This window comes from Penaeus japonicus, unplaced genomic scaffold (genome assembly GCF_977035675.1).
Source record: "Penaeus japonicus unplaced genomic scaffold, GWHDUDI00000001_assembly GWHDUDI00000021, whole genome shotgun sequence".
Lineage (NCBI taxonomy): Eukaryota > Metazoa > Arthropoda > Malacostraca > Decapoda > Penaeidae > Penaeus > Penaeus japonicus.
The window spans coordinates 9,908,750-9,926,249 of NW_028234423.1; positions in this window are offsets into that span (position 1 = coordinate 9,908,750).

The following is a 17,500-nucleotide window of genomic DNA, read 5'->3' on the forward strand; positions in this document are numbered from 1 at the left end:
CTTAATCTCATGCATAACCAGTTGAGAACACGCCTTTCAGAAGGACAATCTCAGCTTCATTATCCCCATGTTTAACAATAACTGCGTCGGAGCCTTCATTGAACCGACGCCTAGCCTTACCCTCGTTAGCCTTTGTTGCCAAGGGCTTTTTTAAAGACGCCAAGGTAGACTGTCTTTAGGTCTTCCTTCATGATGGGTTCTTCAGCATGGGTTCAGTAAGCTTTTTTTATTATTTAGGAGTGTCATATAGAAGTGCTATCAATTCATCCTCCCAGGCTCCACCCACTCACGGACTCCAACAAGGGGAGCTGTATACTAACTGCTGTGCTCCATAAGCCGACATGGGGCGCCACTGCCCGGAAAAAACATGGGCAAGGTGTGAAATCCTGGAGTAGGCCTAGGCCCCCATCTACTAGATCAACAACGAGGAACCATTTGGACAGCCCTTGCTAGAGAATCTGCCCACTGGAAAAACGGGCCCACCTCAACGGAGAAGTAACTGCCAGCCGTGGTGGGCTCAACAACGAGGAATGAGCTCAAGTCTCTCACAACGACAAGGCGGTTCCTTTTGGTGTTTTTTTATAGGTGGATAAGGGTGCATAGCTATTTGTGTTTGAATGGTATGTATGTGTGTATGCGGTTAGGGGTTTGGCTATTGTGTGGGTAATTTCAAAAGTCTTTCTGATTTTAATCTTTGTTGCAAAGGTTAAAGCAAAAACTCATTGGCAACATAGTACTTTAATTTGCAGCAACCAAAAGATTATTATGGCATCATTTATGTCGTAAATTCCAATATTGATTAGATTAATAAACATTTAGTAGATGCCTCAGCATGTTCGGATTGGGTCCCTCGTGTCGCTAAGTCGTGCTTTTTACTGGCAATAAATCCGGGTTCTTCACTCTCATTAGCAGAATGTTCCAGTATGGGCATTGTTTCCACATGAAGGTCACGTAATCTGGAAATCTGAAATACATATGAATATAACTGTCAGCAGTAACAGACTAAGAACGGAAAGAAAGGGAAAGCGAATACGGCGCAAAGAAGATCACTCACGCGGGGCAACTTCCGGTGTAAACACCGGTAGTTGCCCTGCAATCAGCGCATCCGATGCCCCAGATGACGATCCGGCGAGCATGGTGCGCCGTTGACGCGACTGTACAAGGGACCTGCACTGTCGCCCTGTCAGTAAAACGGGTATCAATAAGTTCACATTTACAGCCTATTCCTGTTTAGTAGATCTCCAGGAAACAAAGGAGTTTGGTGTTTCTGAGGTCAGCTCTACCTGGTAGGAGTCGATGCCACCCTCGGGAAGACCAGCGCCGATTCCATGTTACTTTGTGATGTAACCCGGAGTGTATAACTGAACGGCAGTCGCTCTGGATCTGCTGGCACTGTAACTCATAAGCCTGATTTGGCTGGTCCGCCCTGTTGGACAGATGGGAAGTTCGAGTTTGGTGGTCACGGAAAAGTAATGAATGTTTTGCAAGCGTTATAGCTGCACGTGTCAGTAACATGATGCTGCCTCACCGATGACCAGAGTTTTCCCGCACATGACGAGGCCGTTTTTCTGGCCGGCATAATTATCCGTGGAAGAACAGGAAGGCATACTGCATGATCCAGGCAAGGTTAGGTCCACGCCCGAGGAGACTCGTGATGAGGGCGATGTCGATGCACCCTGCGAGGATCAGATGGTGCTTCAGTGCAGGATACCCAACACGGATAGAATTAGAGTAGAAGCGCAAAGTAGAAAGTAGAAACTAACTGCAGTAGGTGATGCCACACGAAAAAGGATTGGGTTTACAACGGCATGATTGCATTTTCAAGATGTATTGATATATCACGACAGTACACATGGGCGACACTGCCAGCTGTGACTCACCGTATATGTCGTGGCGTACTGTGGAGCAAATGATTGTTCAGCGACGGGCTTCGTGATGACCCTGCGTCGCAGCCGAATCCGTCCAGGTCCCACATGTATGTATAGGATAATCAACCAGTCCAGAAGCGCTAGCGGTCGATTGTGGGCGCAAAAAGAGAAACCGAGACGAGGGGGGTCTTGTACAGCGTTCGTAGAAAGTGAGTGTGATATAAAACTGCTTAAAGTAAAAGTTGAGACGAGCAAACAGCACCTACAGTCCCGCACCTCTACGTGGGCGCGCAGCGTCACGCCCATCGACGACAGAGATGGGCATAGCCGGCACCACATCCACGTCACGTGTTTATACAGCAGAATCCGCCACCGAAGGGGGTGACATAGTCTCCACCACAGTTGGATCAGAGGCGTACCATGGCCAAGGATACGCGTTCGTTTTCCAGTCACCAGCAGTCCGCCCACTGTACGTCCTCGTGCCTGCTGTGGTGGGGGCCCACCGCATGCTTGGAGTGGACAAGGTTTTTATTGTGATGTATGAGATAGTGGAATAGCAGAACATCTCCAATGACCGATGCAAACTGCGTGCTTTTTTAGCAATTGGCTGACGCAAGCTTGAGTAATTTTCTGTGGTCTGAGAACTATTTCTCTTTACTTCGATTCTGACTCCTATATATGTTTTTGAATATGCTATCACTCATAAATACCTGAACTGTGTGCTTGAGAGAAGCTAAATAAGAAAAGCGGTATCTCTGACAGGCCAGCAAAAATTTCAATCAAAGTTTTATGGATATTTCAGGAGGTGTTTAGCAAGCAATTTTCATAAATCCAATAATTCTATAATTGAATGGCCGAGCTGCATGTGACAAGACGTCCATAATGTGCGAGGAGCATCATGTGATAATGAAATGATGATACTATAGCGTGCCTAAGGAGCATGGGTCCTCCTGGTCGGTAAGTTTCAGTACCAGGGGGTAGGGTCCTATCCGGCAGTGACTGATCCCAAGTCGCCAGCTCCCAGGGCTGCTCAACACACTAAGGGGCCAGCAGAAGAAACTACTTAGAACCAATATAGCGGTACAAGCCTGCTATGGACCATTGATGACCCTGACTATAGAGTGCTTTTACGTCAGTTCCACCTGCTTAGAGTTCTAACCACACTCTGAAGCCCTTTTTTGTTTTAGTCATAGACCAAGATATAAGATTTAATCATAAACACTTACTGTGGTGTTATTATGTATAGCAGGGGCTTACGAGAGAATTTGGCGCGGCGATATCTGTCTGCGGCGCGGTGAATAGGAATTCTGCGGCGGCCGGCGATGAGACTGCGGCGGCGCCGATGCGGTGGCTTCAGTTTGAGGCTCCATCGGTTGTGGTAGTTTCTGTTCAATGAGAATTGGTGCGTCAATGGTGGTGAGTCTCTAAGCGGAATAAATATTCAGTGCGCACACAGACATGAAACACTACGAACGAAAAGGGACTGCTCGAGAAAACCTCCAGCTACCTGGTACGTTAGCGGTGACGGTGCCGCAGAACCTCACAGTTTCCCCGGCGCCGTGGGGCGGAAAGAGATCGTGGCTGATTCTGGCAGGTTACCCTTGAAATATTGCTTGTGGCAACGTGGACATACCTGAAATCAGATAATAATCTTTTAAGATTATATACATACATAGTATAAAACTCCCGAGTTTCCGTATGATACAAGTTGAACAAATTACAAAGTCCGATAAAACAAGGATTAAACAGCAATGGGAGTTGAGTAAGTAGAAGCAAAATTGGTTTCCCCATGTCCATTGATACTTGAGCTTCTCGATCCGACTGGAGTAAAAAAGGGACCCAGGGAAGAGCCATTCCCATCTGAGATTTTTTGTTCTGCACTACACGAATTTTCTGTGAAGTTAGAATACAAGTGCTAGTTTTAACCTTCACCCTCCTGCATCCATCCTCTGACCCTAAGCTTGACCCCTTTCTTTGCCATCTCCGCCAGCCTTGAATGCTTGAATGTTGCAACTGATCGTAAAATCTCAGACGAAGTGGCCTGGAACAACGAAAGGGCGAAAGAATGGCGAAAAGATTTAGAGATCTTACATGAAAGAAGAACCGAAATATTCCAAAATACAGACGTAAATACAACCACGCCCTACGCATAGGCCCGAAGCCGTGCGTGAGAGGCGACCGACCGAGAGACCACTGCATGTACAAGGTGTTGGTCGAGTACGGCCCCAGGAAGCAGGATCAATGTCGAATGCTCTCTCCGGCCTGTAAGGTTATGGGCGCCAGCAACACACCGCAGGAAGAAGCTGGAGAGAAATTGCAAAGGGGAACGTCGAAGTAGGCATCCGAGGAAATCGACACACGGAACCACATCAGAACCATCTCTACACAGCGACCCGAAGCACTAGGGTTCCATCTTAAGCATATTGCGTAAGACTGTCAAGTAGCGTGAGCCACTAAACCTTCCGCCAGGAAGAACCTCGATCCTTTGGTCGAAATCCGTGCTGCCTTGTCGCCAAGTTCCTTTACAAAGCTGGAAGGTAGGGTGGTGTTGCATTAAGGTACAGTGATGCAACGAAACAGGTAAAAACACATCCACACAAATCTAAAAAGGCATAAGGTTATAGGTCATAAGATCGCAGAGGTCTTATAACGGTATGGTCACAAAGCGCTCCATCGCCGCACAGAGGCCACTCATGGGATGCACAGGCGACATACATACGCCCCCCGCGTAGTGAATCCAGCACAGCTCCAGCCGCCACCAGAACCCTAAAGGTCCCCCCTGCATCTCGGCTTCTTCAGGAGGAAGTTTCAGAGGATTCGCACACGAAGGAGGGTCCTTGGCCAGGCTTTGGCACTCGATAGAGTCCTTCGAAGCTCGTCGTTGAACCCGGAGGACATGAGCCAGAAGTAAGGCAGGAATCTGCGCATGGCCATTTTATTGCCAATTGCGCACATGATAATCAAACGTTACCGGTATACAGTGAATGTCAATCACCGACAACCTCAAGCTTCACGACTAGCCTAATTTACTGCCGTATTACCATCTGTCTAAACTCTAATTTACCTACTACAAGTGAGAATTCTACAGAAAACGTGAAAAATGATTTATAACTTCCATATTCCTATGCACCTTACAATAGTAATATCATATATCATGAAATGATCAGAAAATGAAATTCCAGTTCAATTCGATAAATTTTTTCATTTTGGAAAAGAAATAGAGAGATGGAGTATTGTGTGAGTGCATTCATATGTAAATACATATAATATATCTAAAATATAATATATCTTTAACCTACTATCTACACATATACAAACAAACCCCCAACCCATAATATGTATAATATATATATATATATAGATAGTACCCATAGAGATATATACATAAATATATATAACATATAAATATTGAATATTTGTATAAATATCAATATATATAATAGTATATATAGAATATATATATATATATATATTAAATGTATTTCTACATATATGTATAATAGAAATAATATATATATAATATATATATAGATATAAATAATATATATATATATATAAACAATTAGAAACACAAAAAAATATCACCCACACACACACACAACACACACACACACAATATATATATATTATATATATATATATATATATATATATAGTATATATATATAAATGTGTGTGTATGTGTGTGTGTGGTGTGTGGTTGTATGCATATATAAATATATAATATATATATATATATATATAAATATATATATAAATACATCTACATAACATATACATATATAATATATATATATATAATAAGATATATATTATAGATAATATATATATAATACATATATAATATATATATATAAATATATATATATATATATATACATATACATATATAAATATATATATATATATATATATATAATATATACATATATATATGTATATATACATATACACATATATATTGTATGAAATGTATGCATATATTCATATATATATATATATCTATATTTATATATAAATACATAATGAATATATATACATATGTATATATAAATATATAAATATGTATATATACATATGAATACTAATATACAGATGTATATATAGACAAATGTATATATATATACACATATGTATATATATATAAATATAGGTATATATACATATTATATATACAGATATATATATATATATAATAAATATTATATATATATATATATATATATCATAATGCTATATAATATATATATCTATATATAATATATATCTATATAATAATATATATATATGCATATATCTTTTAATTATATAATATAAATAAAATAATAATATATATAATAATTATATATATATATGTGAGAAGGATGGTAGAATGTAGTAACCCATTTGATATAGAAATACAAATTTTACCTCCCTGACTGGGACTCGAACCTGATAGGCTACACGACCCGCTAAAAGAATTGTCTAACTAGATGCCTTATGAGACATCATGGAAATTTACCTATTTACTCTTAGCAGAGCAGTGAAAGCGAGGTTTTACAGACAATTCCCACGGGCGCTCGGCAGCAACGGAATCACAAATTCAAGTCCCAAATCAGGTTACCGAGGTTAAATATATGTGAGAAAGATGGTAGAAAGCAGTAACGCATTTAATATAGAAATAGAAATCTTATTGAATCTGATTGGCTACATGACCCGCTAAAAGAATTGCCTAACCAGACGCCTTATGAGATGTCATGGAAATTTACCTATTTACTCTCAGCAGAGCTTTGATAGCGAGGTTTTACAGACAATTCCTGTCAATCTTACGGCGCGGGTTCGAGTCCCGGTCATGGAGGTAAAATTTGTATTTCTACCATCTTGCTCACATATATATAACCTCGGTAACCTGATTTGGAACTTAATTTGTGATTCTGTTGCTGCCGGAGCGCCCGCGGAAGGTTTTTTTAGTAGTTTTTTTCTAAAGAAGCAAGACGTAAGATGATATGATTAATCGGTGAAAGAATTTAAATATCGAGAGTTGCCAATTATTCGTATAAATGGCCAATGTAAATGATAAAGAGAACTCTGTAAATATTTAAATATTGTTGATGGTGTCACACAGTCGCTCGGCAGATATGTGCTACTTAATTCAGATGCGTTGATGCGGAAGTATAAACCTATTGATGTCCCAGCCTTGGATACCTTTTCAGAAATTCCATTAAGTAGTTATTCATCTTCCTTAAAGACAGATGCCATAGTCTTGCTCCATGAAGCGCATTGGGAGGGTCTCTTAAGAGATTCTAACACCTATAGCAAAATCCGCAAACACTTTTTACTGGCCAAAATGAGCAGGTGTGACACATATTGCAAGACTGTGTTTGATCATAGTCAAGTTGCTGAAAACTCAATGAAGTAATTCTCCTTCCATAAGGCATAGAAAGATCTCATCAAATTTTTCAAAGTTATGTTGAGGAAATAATGTGTGGTATCAAAACTGGGATGATATGGTCCACATTTTAATTGTTTTGCTATCAGGAAAATAAATAATATCTCTTGGATTTCCCCACTGAACTTATATACCCACGAAGTGTCGGGACCCTTAAGCTGTGAAAAGAGAGATGGATATCTGAGCCGAATGTGATGCCATGTCGAAATATTGTTCAGACCTTTAAACAGAGACTTAAACATGTTCGTGATTTTGGCCATGAAAACTCTGTCCGGACGCCCAGGCGAAATTTGACAAGAATAGAATTTAAAAATCAGGCGATTTAAGTTTAGTATTTATCCCTTCTTCAAAGAAAGCGTTATAGTCAAAGTATTTTGATCCTTTTTCGAGTAAAAGAATGAAAAGGTTATGCGCTTCTAAACTGTCGTAAACGACACCTGAGCGTAGAAGACGAAACGTTATTGACGTAAATCTGATTAAGCCTTTATCATAACAGAGAAGTAATCTTGCACTACGAGGGTGATGGTTGTAACATCAGAAACAACCGTTTTGTATGGATGATCTGTGAACTGTGTAGAGTGACATTTCTAACTAAACTTAACTCAAAGTTGCAGCATCTCTCATCTCGTCAGTCTGCAGAGTTGGCGTCTCTCTGGACTGAGTTTCGGTGTGTGATGTTGCTGTAAAGTCAGTCCTCACTAACGATATCCTGAGAAGCGAGAAAAACTTCGGTAGGAGGTGGGCTTCCTCCTGCGATTGGACTTGGCTTGAACGAGCGACACGAGTGGGCATCATCTTGCCTGCTCGTTCATCCAAACCTGACATTATGTCCCCCCCGCACTCCATCGATGGGATGGATCAAGGATGACTTCGGAACGAAAATTGACCTTCCTGAAGGGGTACTATCCAGGACAATTCGTCCACTTCCAGACGTCTCTACGATGCCGTTTGGGTTGAGGAGCGCCTCAGCAACTTATCAGAGGTAAGATTAACAGGGTCATTCGAGACTTGTCGAGCGTTTCGAGCATACCTGGGACGAGCGGGTCTTCAACAAGTATGAATCAGCTTAGTCTGCATACTTCAGGTGCTGGAACGAGGAACCAAAAAGCTGTTAAAAAAAAGAAAAAATGCATTATAAAAGTTCAGATAAAAAAAAAGAAAAAAAAAGAAGAAAAAAAACGACATAAAACAAAGTATATATTTAAAATAATCAAAACTCAAGAATAGGGAAAGAACTATTGTTAAACTAACCAACAGGATTGCAATGAATAAAAAGGTCTGGTGGTGAATAAGTGGATGCTGGAAGTTGTTTTTATCCGGCCTCATTTTTTGAATATGGAGAGACTCCGAATGACGCGGGTTCTCTTGGGCGGGATAGAGATAGGGTAGAAGTTTAACGTCTCGTGTAAAGAACGGATGTGATTTTGGTGAGAGTGAGCACACTTATGCCAGAAAGATGGTCTGTCACGGAATGCCCTGTCCTGAAGACATACAGTATTTCTAGGATGCGTGGACGAAGCCATTGTGAGGTGATCCTACGTAACCTCGCAGATCATTCAAATCAACACAAAGTCCTCATTCCCCAGGACCACAGATGCTGAACCAGACTCCTCGGTCAAATCTAAATAGATCAAAGACCTCTGCCTCTAAAGTCAATCTCTTTTGCCTCACTTTTACTTTCCTGCTCATATTAGATTACGAAAAGCATCTACCACGATTCCTACCCAACCAATTCATCATGTCGATATTCTCGTTCTCAACACACAAAGTTTGTAAAACTCAATCAAAATCTTGACACTTATAAGTAGTACACCGGAAATGTCTTATTTTGATTTTTTATCACTCATACTCATAGTTAACTTTTATATCTTTCTGGAAAACATCCCAGGTTTCCCCAACACACAAATAGTCTCTCCCTTCCATCCCCCCAACCAATAGTCAATTGCATCCCCACCAGACGTGACAAAGGACACCTTCATACCAACAACTGTTCACCTTTCATGAATCCAATGTATGATCGATATGGGCTTTCGTTAGGCTAGGTCCACTGGCTTGGCATATGTATCCATATCGGTCCTCTTTTGCATCTTACAGGGAGAGCAGGGTGTCTATTAAATATTTTCCATGCCTTGATCAGCGGCTGATAGAAAAAAAAGCCGATTTTTGGTCTCCATCCATCCGTATCAACTGCATTGGTAGCTGCCTGGCGACATGTCCGACTGCTGTCAAGAAGAATCGGCGTCTTCTTTAGCCTCACTTCAATGCTTTGCTAACGATACGCATCTTCGGCATTCTTTTTTTATCTTAAATCCGCAATGCATAACCAGTTGAGAACACTCCTTTCAGAAGGACAATCTCAGCTTCAATAATCACCCATGGTTTTAACAATAACTGGAGTCCGTAGGCCTTCATGAACCGACGCCAAGCCTACCCATCTGTAGCCTTTGGTTGCCAAGGGCTTTGAAAAGACTCCAAGTGACTGGCCTTAGTCTTCTTCATGATGGTCTCAGCAGGGGATCAGATAAGCTTTTTTATTAGTGTTATTTATAGTTGTCATATAAGGCTTCAAGCCAGCCTCCCTTGCTCCCATCCACTACGGTCTCCAACAGGGGGTAAGAGGAGGAAGCTGATAACTACTGCTTCTCAGAAGCCTCAGGGGGCGCCACGCACGGAAAAACAGGGCAGGTGTAACTCCGTGAGAGGCCTAGGGCCCCCAACTACTAACAAAAACTAGACCCATTTGTCACCCTTGCTAGAGAATCTGCCACTGGACGGGCCACCTCAACGGGGTTGAAAAACTGGCCAGGCCAGGATGGGCTCAACCGAGAAGGAGCTCAATCTCTCACCCACGACAAGGCGGTTCCCGTTTGTGTTGGTTTGTATATGTGATAATGTGCATACTATTTGTTTTGAATGGGTTGGTTATGTTGTAGTCGGTTAGGTTGGCTATGTGTGTTGGTAATTTCATAAAGTCTTTCTTTTTTCATGTTGCCAAAGGTTAATGCAAAAACACATTGCAACATAGTATCTTTATTGCAACACCATAGTAACATATGGCATCATTTTATGTCGTAAAGTTCCCATTATTGTTTAATTAAATAAAATATTTATGTGAGCATCAGCAGTTCGGATGGGTCCTCGTTCGCGAAGTCGTCTTTTAAAACTGGCAATAAATCCCCCGGTTCTTGTCAGCTATCTTTAGCAAATGTTCCTGTATTGCATTGTTTCCTCAAATGAAGGTCACGTAAACTGGAATTATTAAATACAATAGATAAAACTTCAGCATAAGACAGACGAAGACAGGAAAGAAAGGAAAGGGGCCGGGGTTGGGGGGGGGAGGTGGTGTGGGGAGGGTGGGTCGGGCGCAAAGAAGGTCGACACTCACCGGGCACATCCGGGGTGAAACACCGTAGTGCCTGCATATCCGCGCATGACCGATTCCCAGCTGACTATCCCGAGATGGTGCTGCCGTTACTCGACTGTCAGGGACCGGCCACTGTCGCCCTGTCAGTCAAACGGGTAGCAAGAAGTTCTCATTTTACAACCCTATTCCGGTTTAGTAGGATCGCCATGAAACAAAGGAGGTTGGTGTTTTCTGAGGTCAGCCCCCCCCCCTAACCTGGCAGGAGTCGATGCCACCCTCGTAGACCCCCGCAGATCAGGTTTACTTGTGATGTACCCGAGGGTAAGACTGACCATTCGCTCTGTATCTGATGCACTTAACCTCATAAGCCTGATTTGGCTTCACCCCCTGTTGGACAGATGGAAGTTCGTTTGGGCAACGAAAAGTATTGAATGTGCAAGCTAATACCAAGTGGTCATAACATGATGCTGCCCTCCACCTATGACAGAGTTCCCCAGCCAGTGACGATGCCCGTTCTGCCGGCATTATTAGTCCGTGAAGACGAAGCATACAGGCATGAGCCAGGCAATGGTAGGTCCAAGCCGGAGGAGATCGATGAGGCCGATGTTCGTTGTCAACCTGCAGAGGATCAATGGTGCGTTCAGTGCAGGATACACAAACACGGATAAATTAGAGGGAATAATAAAAGTAGAATCTAACTGCAGTAAGATCACAAACGAAAGGAATTGGTTAGCAACCATATGCATTGCAGAGAGTATTGATATATCACACAGTGACTCATCACACTCCTGTCCGGTGACTCACCGTAAGTCGTCGTACCTGTGGATTGCATAATGATGTTCAGCGACGGCTTCGTGATGACCTCGGCGCCAGCCGAAACCTCCAGTCCCACATTTGTAGAGGGTAAATCTCCAGCCAGATGCGCTACGGGTCTGATTGGCGCAAAAGAACATTCTGGTCTTTTACACTTCGATTGGGATATAAAATAAACTCAAAGTAAAATTAACAAACAGACCTACATCCAACTCTACTCCGCACTCACACCATCGTCCCAGTGGCGCCGTCACACACCCTCTCACTGGTGTACACAGATCCGCCACTGAAGGTGATTATCGGCCTCCAGCATTGGACAAGCAGACGCAGCAAGATACTCGTTTCTTTTCCGTCTCCACACCGACCACAATCCTCGTGCCTCTTTGGGCAACCGCATGCTCTGTGAGTGGACAAGTTTTATTTGAGGATGATATTGTGATTAGCAGAACAGCGCCAAATGATCCGTCAAACGCTACTTTTTGAGCAATTCTGACCTACTTGAGTGATTTTCTGTGGTCTCAAACTATTTCTCTTTACTTCCTATTCTGACTCCGATATATGTTTTTGAATTTGCTATGCTTCATAAATACCTCCTGTGTGCTTAGAGAAGCTAAAATAGAGAAAAGCTGTATCTCTGTCAGACATCTAAAATTTCAATCATGTGTTTTAGGGATATTTCAGGAGTGTTTAGCAAGCAATTTCCAAAATAAATTCCAATAATTCTAGAATTGAGATGCCTACGCATGTGACAAGACGTCCAGATAGTGCGAGGAGGCAGCATGTGGATAATGAAATGAATACTTATGCGTGCTAAGGAGCTTTTGGGTCCTCATGGTCGTAATTTCAGTACCAGTAGGTCATCCGGCTTGACTGACCCTAAGTCGCCATCTCCAGGGCCGCTCTACACACCAGCAGAAGAACTACTAAGACCAATATACGGTACAAGGCCTGCTATACATTGACCCTGACTATAGAAGGTGCTTTTTACGGCAGTCCACCTGGGTAGAGTTCTACCTCACTCTGAAGCCCGTTTTTTTTAAATATCATAGACCAAGGCATATAGATTAATTCATAAACAGCTTTCTGTTTGTTATTATTGTATAGCAGGGGCTTACGGCAAAATTTGGCGGCGGCGATAGATCCTGCCGGGCGGCGGTGATGATCTGCGGCGCGGCGATGGAGACTGCGGCGGCGGGCGATGGCGGTTGCTTTCATTTGAGTCTTCCTGCGTTGTGGTTGTTTTCGCATGAGAGTTTGTGGGCATCAATGGTGTGGTCTCCTAAGCGAAAAATCTTTCCATGCCGCACCACCGACATACAAAACATCTTACCGATCGCAAAAGGACTGCTCGAGAAAACCTGTCCAGGCTACCTGGGAACGTTACGTGACGGTGCAGCAGAAACCTCCCAGTTCCCCGCGCCGTTGGGGCAAAGTGATCGGGCTGTATTCTGCAGGTCCTGAATATTGCTTTGGGGCAACTTGGACATAGCCTGAGATTCAGATAATAAACTGTTATTTATATACTTTACATAGTATCAACTCCAAGTTCCGTATGATACAAGTTGAACAAATTACAAAGTTCATAAAACAAGGATAAACACAGGGGAGTTGAGAAGTAGAAGCAAAAATTTGTTTCCCATTCCATTGATTACTACTTCTCGGATCCGGACAGAGTATGAAAGGACCCAGGAAAGCCTATCCCATCTGAGATGTTTGTGTCGCTCTAAACGAATTTTCGTAAGTTAGAATACTAGAGCTAGTTTTAACCTTCTCCTCCGCATCCATCCTGACAATAACTGGGCCCCCCTTTCGTGCATCTCCGCCATCCTTTGATGCCTTGAATGTTTGCAACTGATCGTAAATCGGCAGACAATGGCCTGGAACAACGAAAAGGGCGAAGAAAGGCAAAAGAATGAGAGATCCTCAAAACACGAATATGTCAACATACAGACGTATACAACCTCTCCCTACGCAGAGGCTCCGAAAGCCGTGATGACGAACGTACCGGTAGACCCACGGCATGGACAATTGGCGAGGACGGCCAGGAAGCCAGGGGATCCAATGGCGATGCTCTCTCCCCTGTAAGGTATGGGCGCCAGGCAACCACATCCGCAGAAGAAGCTGGAGAAATGCAAAGGGGAACGCGTAGTGAGTCCACGAGAAATCGACCACGAACAACATCAAACCATCTCTAGCACAGCGGACCGATTGCACTAGGTTTCCATCTAAGCTTTTGCGTAAGACTGTCAAGTAGAGTGAGCCACAAACCTTCCCTGAGAAGAACCCGGTCGTTGGTCGAAATCCGGGCTCCTTGTCGGCCTATGTCCAGTACGAAACTGGAAGGTAGGTGGGGTTTGCTTTAAGTACAGTGATGCATCGAAAGCAGGGAAAAATCGCATCCACACAATTCTAAAAAGCATAGTTATAGGTCAATAACTCGGCAGTGGTTCTTATAACGGTATGTGTCCAAAGCGTTCCTCGGCCGCACAGAGGCACTCATGGACTCAGCAGCACTGACGCCCCCGCGTAGGAAGCCACACAGCTCACGCCGCCACCTGAAGCCCTAAGTCCGCCCCCTTACATCTGCGTCTCTGGGAGAGTTCCCAGAGGATTCCAGCCACACGAAGGAGGTCTTGGCAGCTGGCACTCGAGAGAGTCCGTCCGAAGCGCCGTTGACCCGAGACAGGGACCCGAAGTGACAGCAGAAATCTCGCATGCCATTGTTTGCCAATTGCGCACATGATTTCAAACGTTACAGGTGATACAGGAATGATCAATCCCGACACACCTCAAACTCACGACTTGCCTAATTTAACTGCCTATTACCATCTGCATATCTCCTAATTACATACTACAAGTGATGTAATACTACAGAAACGTGAAATGAGTTATAAATCCATATTCTATGCACCTTACATTATAATATGCATAATATTCTATGAATGAACAGAAATGAAATTCTGTTTTTCAATTCCGATAATTTTTTTACATTTTGGAAAAGAAATGAGAGAGAATTATTTGTGTGTGGCATTCAAATGGAAATACAAGAAAGATATATTACAAATATATATATATCTTTACTACTATCTACACAGAAACAAACCCCCCCCATATATATATATATTATATAAAGATATATATAGATACATATATATTTAACAGAAATATATAGATACATATAAAATATGTAATATTTGGATAAATATCTATATTATAAATATAATATATATATATATTTATATATATATAATATGTATTGCTATAATTGATGTATATATATATATTTTAGATTGTTTTAGATAAGATATATTTAATGAGAGATAGATAGATTATTTTGTTACAAGTGTAAACACAATAATGTTCTCTCTCACACACACACACACTCAACACAAACATATAATGGATTTATATTATATAGATATTTGATATTTGATTATAGTTAGATAGTGGGGGTGGATGGGGTGTGTGTGTGGTGGTGGTGCTAGAGATGTTATTTATATAATAGATTGTAATTTTAGATTGCGTGTATATATTGATAAAGTGATACATATACTTAATACTAGATAATAGATATTAGAGATATTGTTTATTATATATATAGATAGTTATTTTACATAATATATATTTTTAGATAGATTTAATATTGATAGTGACATATACTTAGAGATAGTTATATAGGATTTATATGATTTAGATTGTGACATATATAGATGTTATAGTCATAGACTCTTATTGATATGTTAGGTTTGTAGGCAGATATTCTATATATTGAGAGATTGAGATTATGTAGATTATAGACATTGGTTAGTGAGACTTAGGACATTTATATATTATTGATATGTTTATTTAATATGTGATTTTATTAGAATTGGTTTATATTAATTATCAGAATGTATTAGAATTTCACATTGGTTGATATATTATATATTTATAAGGTCATAGAGTTAGTCATATATATAGAGTTAGATTTAATTTTTGAGAGATTTTTATATATTTATGATATATAATCTGATATAGTTTTATATATATATATATAGATATGATATATATATATAATATATATGCATGATATATTAATAATAGATATATATATAGATTGAATATATAGAGAATTTATGAGATGAGATTTGGGAGGATGGTAGATATTAGTAACCCATTTGATAAAGAAATACAATTTTTACCTCCCTGACTGGGGGGGGGGACTCGACCTGATAGGCTACACGTCCCCTAAAAGAATTGTCTAACTAATGCCTGTATGAGACATCATGGAAATGTACCTATTGACTCTTAGCAATCTGTAAAGCGAGTTTTACAGACAATCCCACGCCTCGCAGCACGAATCACAATTTCAAGTCCCAAATCTGGTTTACCGAGGGTAAATATATGTGAGAAAGAATGTAGAAAGCTGTAACCATTTATATAAAATAAAAATCTTATTAATCTGATTGGCTACATGACCCGCTAAAAGAATTGCCTTAACCAGACCCTTATAATTCATGAAAGTTACCTTAGTTACTCCTCAGCAGACTTGGTTACGATTTACAGAGACAAACTCCTGTCAATCTTACGGCGCGGTTCGAGTCCCGGTCATGGAGGTAAAATTTTATTTCTACCATCTGCTCACAATATAATAACCTCGGTAACCTATTTGGAACTTAAATTTGTGATTCTGGTGCTGCCTGAGTCGCCCGCGGAATTTTTTTAGTAGTTTTTTTTCTAAAGAGAAAGACGGTAAATTGAAATGATTAATCGTGAAAGATTTAAATATCGAGAGTTGCCAATATCTTATAAATGGCCATGAATGATAAAGAACTCTGTAAAATATATATATTGTGATGGTTCACAGTCGCGCGGCAGATGTGCTACTTAAAATTCAGATTCTTTGATGCGGATGTATATACCTAGTGAGTCCCAGCCTTGGAACCTTTTCAGAAATTCATTAATTGTTTTCATCTTCTTAAAAGACTAAATGCCATCAGTCTTTTTCCATGATGCCATTGGAGTTCCTATAAGAGATCTAAAACCTATAGAAAATCCGCAAAACACTTTTTACTGGCCAAAAGCTGCAGGGTGTGACAGCAATTGCAAGACTGTTATATCAGTGTTCAAGGTGCTGGAAAACTCAATGAAATAATTCCTCCTTCCATAAGCAGAAATGATCTCACTCATCAAATTTCAAATGTAATGTTGAGAATTTTGTGGGATATAAACTGGAAGATAGTGTCCACATTTTATTGTTTGATTCAAAATAAATAAGTATCTCTTGGATTTTTCCCCCACTGGAACTTTATGTATATCCTCGAAGGTTCGGACCCTTAAAGCTGTGAAAAAGAGTTGAATCTGAGCCGATGTGATCCATTGTTGAAATATGTTCAGACCTTTAAACAACTTAAACAGTGTTCGTGATTGGCCAAAAACTCGTCCCGACGCCCAAGCGATTTGACTAGAAGAGAATTAAATCAGCGATTTAGTGTATATTTATCCTCTTTCAAAGAAAGCGTTATAGCAAAGGATTTTGTTCCTTTCGAAGTAACAGAATGAAAAGGTTCGGTATACTCATAAGGACACCTGACGTAGAAACAGAACGTTATTGACGTAACTCTGATTATCCTTATCATAACAGAAAGTAATCTTGCACAACGAGTGATGGTTGTAACATCAAAACAACCGTTTTTATGAGATCCTTGAAGCTGGGGTGTAAAGTGACATTTAACTAATTAAACTCAAAATAGCACATCTCTCTCTCGTCAGTCTGCGAGGTGGCCTCTCTCTGGAACTGATTTCGGTTGTGATTGCCTGTAAAGCAGTCTCAACTAGCGTATGAGTCCTGCTCGTCGTCGGATTCGTGGGCTGAACACCTCGAGCGCTGAAGCAGAGCTGACCATCAACCTGACGAAGAGTGAGTTCGGGCGTGCCAGGGTCATCTTCCTCGGTCATGTGGTTGGTTGGTGAAGGAAAAACTGCGTCATTTACTACCAAAATTGAAGCAATCTTGCAGTATGCTGTCCCGAATGATCGCAAGTCTCT